This window comes from Stylophora pistillata, chromosome 6, assembly GCF_964205215.1.
Source record: "Stylophora pistillata chromosome 6, jaStyPist1.2, whole genome shotgun sequence".
NCBI classification, from domain to species: domain Eukaryota; kingdom Metazoa; phylum Cnidaria; class Anthozoa; order Scleractinia; family Pocilloporidae; genus Stylophora; species Stylophora pistillata.
In genome coordinates, this window is record NC_142524.1 from 8,038,502 (window position 1) to 8,046,621 (window position 8,120).

An 8,120-nucleotide genomic window follows, 5' to 3' on the forward strand; every position below is an offset into this window, starting at 1 on the left:
CGTGAGCCTGAGAACTGGGTAGAGCCAACTGGAAGTCAAAATTGAGGCTTAGTAGAGTTTCAGAGAAATAAAAAAAAAAAAGTACACGAATAGATAAATTGATTAAATTTTATTCGTGTGATTATTCTTGTCCTTTAAAAGTTCCGAGAGTAAGTGATTAATCAATTCATTTCCCTTTTTTTCTGGTCACAACACTTTGTAACTAAGAGAGCACAGAATGTGCAAGTTCAATATGTTTATCACTGCTGTTTGTGTCTTATTTATGATCAAATTACGATGGCCCCAGAACAAAAGCATTTAGGAAATGAGTTGTTCAGGAAATTTGAACTCCAAGTCTTGATTTTATAAAATATATGTGACGCAGTATTTCAGACTCAATTCCAAACACATCGCAAGTGCATCCGCAAACAGTTTGATAGACTTGCTCCAAGTCGACTTCTTTTAAATACCGTGATTCAAATTCGGCGAATCCGAAATTTACGATGACGTCTCGCGAAGCGAGAGTTCTGAGGCGAGTGGCAAAGCCGCAAGAAGGAAAAGTCTAACAGTTTGTTTGGTTCTGGTTATGTTCACATCACGAGCCACAGGTAAACGGAAGTTGAAATATTTGAAAAGGCTGGTTGCTATGGAGTGACGTCATAAACTGACTAAGTTTCCATCATCGCCATGACAGCCTTTTTTGATAATTGCTCGCAGTAATCTGAGTAATTACTTGAATTTGTACAATCTCTGTTCCTGCTGGGTACAATGAAGCCTCTTTTTTATTAGGGGCTGGATCGGCCTATTGACCTTTCGAGATTGGATTTCATATTAATATGCATAGGCAAAAGCGGGAATGTTTAGTTTCCCGCGGTCGAGTGCAGTTATGGATCCCTTCAAACTTCGAAGGGTTGAATTGCAGCATCCTCCTCCAGATGAGTCAAGGGAATGGTTTATCTTAAATTTCAAGAAATGTGGCATAAGAGTCAGCAAGTTTTTCTGAAGTAGCCTGTTAGTGGCACATTTTCCAAGCGTTTTGTGCGGTCCAGCTTTGAAAAAAGGCGGAAGCTTGGATGGCCGATATGTTCAGAACAACAAAGTGGCCATCGCCTCCCTATTTGGAGTTGTTTCTACCATCTTCCGGCAGAAATTCAAAGAAGGAGAAGTGGTGAGATATCTTTGGTTGATCGTTAAAATAAATTCGCCTAAAATCAAAAGGGAGACTAGCAAGACTCAACCAAGCGATGACTTTTGCGAGGAGCTGAAAGCAGTTCGTGATGCCTCCGCAGCTATTCGAATTGAAAACGATCAACTCAGAAGGCCGACCTCAATCAAGCGCGGAGTCAGCTAGAATTCCTATTAGAAGAAAAACAAGAATTAGCTAACTAAGACCAGCATCAGAGTTAAAATTGAGGAGAAGGTTGCCGCGAGGATGTGTGGACATCGATCAAATGTATATCGTAGGTCAGGTCCACAGTCCAGAGGTGGGACGAATGCTCAACGACATCCTTGAGAAAACTAGAATTAACAGCAGCTGGCTGAGCCTACTACAAGCATTGCAAACAATACTGGGGGACAGTAACCCTCAGTTTTTGCAATCTCTCATAGTACCAGACTGGACCCTGCTGTTTTTCAAACTGCAGTCGAGGATCCTGGATCAAGAAAAGCTTGGCAAACGTTACTTAGCATTTCCAAGCTAAGACGAACCGGGGTAAGTCATAACGTTTATATTTTTATTAAGATTGGAAAAAGTGAGTTTGCTGTCTTATGTTTTGTTGTAAATGCTGGTTTTACGGTGTATCAGAACTCATCTCTGCTTGGCAGGAAAATCACATAATTGGCTGGGTTTGATTTTACACTGAGCCACTAAGTCTTCTAGCTATGATCACTTTTTATGGCTACTTTAGGAGAAATTTCCGGTTTGTTACCTTGATAGGGTCTTGACAGTATAATAATTTATTCCATTTATATTTTTCTACGATAAAAGATTTTAAATCGCCAGAGGGATGCCATTGAGAAAACTGGAATGGTAGTTAATGAAAGATGCTTTAAAGTTAAATTTCCAGGTTATTTGTGTGTGCCAATCTTGACTCTTTATATTTTTTTTATCTTATTATTTTTATTTTTGCAATGTTTTTATGTTACATGTCTAGCTCCGTGATAGTAATTATTGAATCCATTTTACACTTGGCAGTGTTAGAAAATATCTGGGAAAGTATACCATTTGAGATCTTTGGTGTAGCTATTTAAACTTCAACTTCTTATTATCTTGTTGTCTTTCTTCATGACAGTTACTCTTGATTACAAAACACTGATAATGCTGCTCAAGCAAAGAGTTAGTGATGCCAAAAAATATATCAATGAACTTTGCGTGCAAGGATTAAAAACAGAGTGCTGTGTATTCTGCAAAGTTATTAAGGTAGGTTATACCTGCAATGCTAAATAACATGCAACATGGCGGAATTATACAATATTTAGCACAAGACATATTCAGCCTACCGGTATTTGTTATGCAATTTATTTATAATCAATTAGTGAGGGCTTTCTTGGCTTTCTTGACTTTACAGAAAGGCAGGCGAAAGGTGTCCATAGAAATGAACATATTTTATCTGTAGTGAACAGTGATTGTATATCTACAAATAGTGGTGAACATTATATGACTTTAGCTCAGTTAATTCATTATTGAGTGATACATGCAATTTATTTGTGTGAATGTGCCTGTTCTGGTGTTCCTTTTGGGGAAGCCTTTGCCGAGTGTTTCCTAAAGAGCAAAGCAAATATTGGGGGGTAGGTACAACTCTGCATTTCTGCATTGACATGCATAAAAAGTTCCAGCTTGCAGTATGGTATTTCACTTTCTATTGGAATACATGTCTTTAAATCTCACTTGGGATACTTAGTTTGAGGAACAGTTGGTATGCTGCCGGCTAACCGCCTCCTGGTTAGCTCAATGGATAGAGCGCTGGACTGTTGTGCGGGAGGTCGAGGGTTCGAGCCCCGGCCGGACCAACACTCAAGGTCTTAAAATAATTGAGAAGAATTTGCTACCTTTCTATAATATCAAGAAATGGTTAGATATTCTAGTCTTCTCGGATAGGGACGAATAAATGGAGGTCCCGTCTCCTGCAGGGTTGGGGTAGGAGACGTTAATTTCCCACACACGAGATTACTGTGTGATGGATGTCCTCCCCTGGAGTGGGATGGGTGGGAGGGTGGACTAGCACGAATGGTTCCTATGTTCCTTTCTAGTCCTTCCCCACTGCAAAAACAATGCAGTGAAAATGGACTAAATTAAACTAAATTAGACAGTCGGCCGACAGACTTTTAGGGGAGCTGTACTTCACTTTTACCCAGTTAACCAGCAAAAATATGGTAAGTTTGGAGTATAAAGGTGGAAACTAAATTCACTGTTTTTTTTCTGTCTGTTTCAGATGGAAGGGGTTAAGAGATGACTTGCTCTTTCTCCTTGAAGAGGAGCCATGGGATGTTAATTTATGTGCTCTGCCTGCAGTGTATAACATTTTAATTTTTAAATTCTGTGCACCCATTGTGGTAAGGCACAGTCAACATTGTTTTATTTAGAAAAAATATATTTTCTTGAAGTCTTATCCTCTAAAAATATTATTTTGTTTAGTGTTGCCTGATCACTTCTGAGATATATATTTATTTGTCATATTTCTAAGATTTATATGCCATTCAGTGTAATGCCTGAGAGCTTCTGGGATATATAGCAAACTTAGTTTTTCATTCATTGTTAATAGAGGGAAATGATATCTTTCCTTTCTGGTTCACCCAGGCTGAAGTCCTTCATTCAGAGTAATGCCTGAGCACTTCTGGGATATATAACATACTTAGCTTTTCATTCATGGTCAATAAAGGGAAGTGTTGTCTATCCTTTCTGGTTCACACAGGCTGAAGTCCAGGCATTCAGAGTAATACCAGAGCACTTCTGGGATTTATAACATACTTAGCTTTTCATTCATGGTCAATATAGGGAAGTGTTGTCTATCCTTTCTTGTTCACCCAGGCTGAAGTCCTGACATTCAGTGTAATGCCTGAGTACTTCTGGGATATATAACATACTGAACTTTTTATTCATGGTCAATATAGGGAAGTGTTGTCTATCCTTTCTGGTTCACCAATTGTAAGGCTGAAGTCCTGGCATTCAGAGTAATGCCTGAGTGCTTCTGGGATATACAACATACTTAGCTTTTCATTCATGGTCAATATAGGGAAGTGTTGTCTATCCTTTCTAATTCACCCAGGCTGAAGTCCTGGCATTCAGTGTAATGCCTGAGCACTTCTGGGATTTATAACATACATAGCTTTTCATTCATGGTCAATATAGGGAAGTGTTGTCTATCCTTTCTGGTTCAGCCAGACTGAAGTCCTGGCATTCAGTGTAATGCCTGAGTGCTTCTGGGATATATAACATACACAGGTTCTCATTCATGGTCAATATAGGGAAGTGTTGTCTATCCTTTCTGGTTCACCCAGGCTGAAGTTCTGGCATTCAGAGTAATGCCTGAGCACTTCTGGGATATATAACAAACATAGGTTCTCATTCATAGTCAATATAGGAAATTGTTGTCTATCCTTTCTGGTTCACCCAGGCTGAAGTCGTGGCATTCAGAGTAATGCCGGAGCCCTTCTGGGATATACAACGTACTTAGCTTTTCATTCATGGTCAATATAGGGAAGTGTTGTGTATCCTTTCTGGTTCACCCAGGCTGAAGTCCTGGCATTCAGTGTAATGCCTGAGCGCTTCTGTGATATATAACATACATAGGTTCTCATTCATGGTCAATATAGGGAATTGTTGTCTATCCTTTCTGGTTCACCCAGGCGGAAGTCCAGGCATTCAGAGTAATACCAGAGCACTTCTGGGATTTATAACATACTTAGCTTTTCATTCATGGTCAATATAGGGAAGTGTTGTCTATCCTTTCTGGTTCACCCAGGCTGAAGTCCTGGCATTGAGAGTAATGCCTGAGTGCCTCTGGGATATACAATAGACTTGAAAATAGCTTTTCATTCAGGGTCAATATAGGGAAGTGATGTCTATCCTTTCTGGTTCACCCAGGCTGAAGTCCTGGCATTCAGTGTAATGCTTGAGCGCTTCTGGGATATATAACATACATAGGTTCTCATTCATGGTCAATATAGGGAAGTGTTGTGTATCCTTTCTGGTTCACCCAGGCTGAAGTCCTGGCATTTAGTGTAATGCTCGAGCGCTTCTGAGATATACAATAGACTTTAAAATAGCTTTTCATTCATGGTCACTATGGGGAAGTGTTGTCCATTTATTTCTGGTTCACCCAGGCTGAAGTCCTGGCATTCAGTGTAATGCCTGAGTGCTTCTGGGATATATAACATACTTAGTTTTTTCATTCATGGTCAATATAGGGAAGTGTTGTGTATCCTTTCTGGTTCACCCAGGCTGAAGTCCTGGCATTCAGTGTATTGCCTGAGCGCTTCTGGGATATATAACATACATAGGTTCTCATTCATGGTCAATATAGGGAAGTGTTGTCTATCTTTCTGGTTCACCCAGGCTGAAGTCCGGGATATATGCAACATACTTAGCTTTTCATTCATCGTCGATATAGGGAAGTGTTGTCTACCCTCTCTGGTTCACCCAGGGTGAAGTCCTGGCATTCAGTTTAATGCCTGAGTGCTTCTGGGATATATAACATACTTATTTTTTTCATTCATGGTCAGTAGGGGGAAGTGTTGTTTATCTTTTCTGGTTCAACCAGGCGGAACGGAAGTTCTGCTATTCACAGTAATGCCTTAGTGCTTCTGGGATAACTAGCATTCTTATTTTCTTAGATATTCACAGGTTAATCTAGGGAAGTGTTGTCTATCGGCCTTACTGGTTCACCCAGACTGAAGTCTTGGCATTCAGTGTAATGCCTGAGCGCTTCTGAGATATTTGACTTACTTAGCTTTTCATTCATGGTTCATATAGGGAAGTATTATCTATCCTTTCTGATTCTCCCAGGCTGAAGTTCTGGCATTCAGAGTAATGCCTGAGGTTTTCTGGGATATATAATGTGAAGAAAATCTTGCGACGCAAACGTTTCAGTTATTTGAGCTCTTCACCTATATCTACAGCAGAGCGACAGGAATAAATAGTCGTTTGAGACAAAAATTTGAAAAACAGCTTCATTTACTGTTAAAAGTCGCCCTGCAAACCGCGACGGGAAGAGAACGTCAAAACACAAAATGCTGCCAAAAAAACTCAATAAATAACACAAGACAAAATACTGCTGGTTCATTTCTTTGCGAAGCTAGATCGTGAAATCTCTGATGCGACGTTTTTGTAGGACGTAAACACACGACGACGATTGATTTCCTGACAAACTGGGTAATATGAGATAATATAAAGCATGAAACAACACGAAATAACGCGCACAGCCCCAAGTAATCGATATACCTTATTTCCTTGAATAAGTGCCCACCCCTCGGCCATTCAAACTTGTAGCTCAGAATAAGCGCTACACCGGAACCCTTTCTTTTTCAGCTCTCATAACATTTTAAACTTTTACTACCTTAGATGAATATGTTGGGAGAGATTCTTGCTTTAAAAGTTATATTACGCCGATTTATTACACGACTTGGGCAGTCAGAGGGCCAATAACTAAAATCAACCAATCAAAATGCTCTATTGCCGGTCCAATATTCCCTAAGTATTGGACCGGGCACTGTCCCGAATGGTCCCGAGTGATACCGCACTTGTGTCCCTTTGAACTTCAGTCGTATAATAAATCTCTTATTAACCAAGCTTGCTCGGGACCGTACTGGAAGAATATCGGCCCTCGGTCTTTTTTGTACGGACCTCGCTGCGCTCGGTCCGTACTGTCAAGACCTCGGGCCGATATTCTCCCAGTACGGCCCTCGCGCTTGGTTAATAAGATATATGTATTACCTTTCCTTTTTATATGGCTGGCTTCGCAAGCGGTGCAAAATGCAGCGAATTCTGTGAGCTGATTGGCTATTAATCCTTGCTTATTTTTCGTTTTCTGGGGTGGCCAGCATTGCAGCCATTTTGTCCTTGTGTAACCTGCAGCCAAGCTCTCGCTTGGCTCTTAACGCTTGGCTCAGGTTTGAGTCCTCCTGCTTGGTCAATAACGCATTACTGGATCTACTACCGCGCTCCATGTTAATTTCCAAACCACCCTAGCGCACAGCGCTTGACTCAGTATTTAAAGTTGGTTTTTCGGAAAAAGTTAACGTCCCACCCCTCTCAAGAAACCTTTAGAAATAAAAATTGAAGGACGATCCAAGGATTGGTTGAATTCATTGGGGGGGGGGGGAAGACTTGCCCTGAAATTCACGGACTTGCAAGACAGTACGAACCCTGTTAAAGTTCAAGGGAGTTTAAACTTGCTCGTAACGTGTCATTAATCGAAAGTTGGTCTTTGTCTGTTTAAACTAATTTCTACTTCCTCCTCTTTCGCATTCTTCAGCTACACATTGCACGCCTTTGTAAGCTTTGTCAGCTTTTTCAACATCTATCTTGATTTGAAAACAATTATTACTACCCCCGGTCTCTGTTTATTCACGATTTTAATCATCGTTGCGGAGGAGGTAGCCGGCGCAAAAAGATTTTCAACACCAGTGCCTTAATCACTTCGTACCTATAATGTCTGTAATCTCTCGCAACTATCTAGAGGATTCCGGCACCAATATAGGTCATCTGAAGGCCAGTGACAAAGAATCTTATGAGTACTGCACGAATGTAGTTTAAAAAACTGGAACGGTGTGGAAATTATAAGTGCGACATAAAATATCAGTGAGAAAAAGTCGCCATGTATTGTGGACTCTGCGTTAAACAGCAAAAGAAATTATAGGTTGTAATACGCCGAGTTTATTCCCAATAACTGGTATCCGGATGCTCAAAAGTTACAGCACCGTGCGTCAGCTGTCAAAGATTCCGAACACAGCGAAAAAAAAGTCGTCGGTTCAGGAATTTACTTTGTCTCCGATCCGAAAACAAAAATCGGGTAAAATTGATTAGAAAACAGAACACTCAGGCCGTCAGTTAAATGTCGTAGTAAATAAGCGTCGCAGCCTGTGTTAGTATTTATGAAGTCAACTTAATCCACAAGCATTGACTAAGAAATGTTTCTTCAACG

The 8,120-nt window shown here is 40.4% G+C and overlaps 1 long non-coding RNA gene across 1 annotated transcript; it reads left to right on the top strand.

Annotated features, from left to right (window-relative positions):
• Positions 1-565: 565 nt before the first annotated feature.
• LOC148728058 (uncharacterized) lies at positions 566-6,244 on the top strand. Its single transcript, XR_015988890.1, has 3 exons — positions 566-1,690; positions 2,271-2,398; positions 3,411-6,244. It is a non-coding gene; the product is annotated as an uncharacterized LOC148728058 (long non-coding RNA).
• The last annotated feature ends 1,876 nt before the right edge of the window (positions 6,245-8,120 follow it).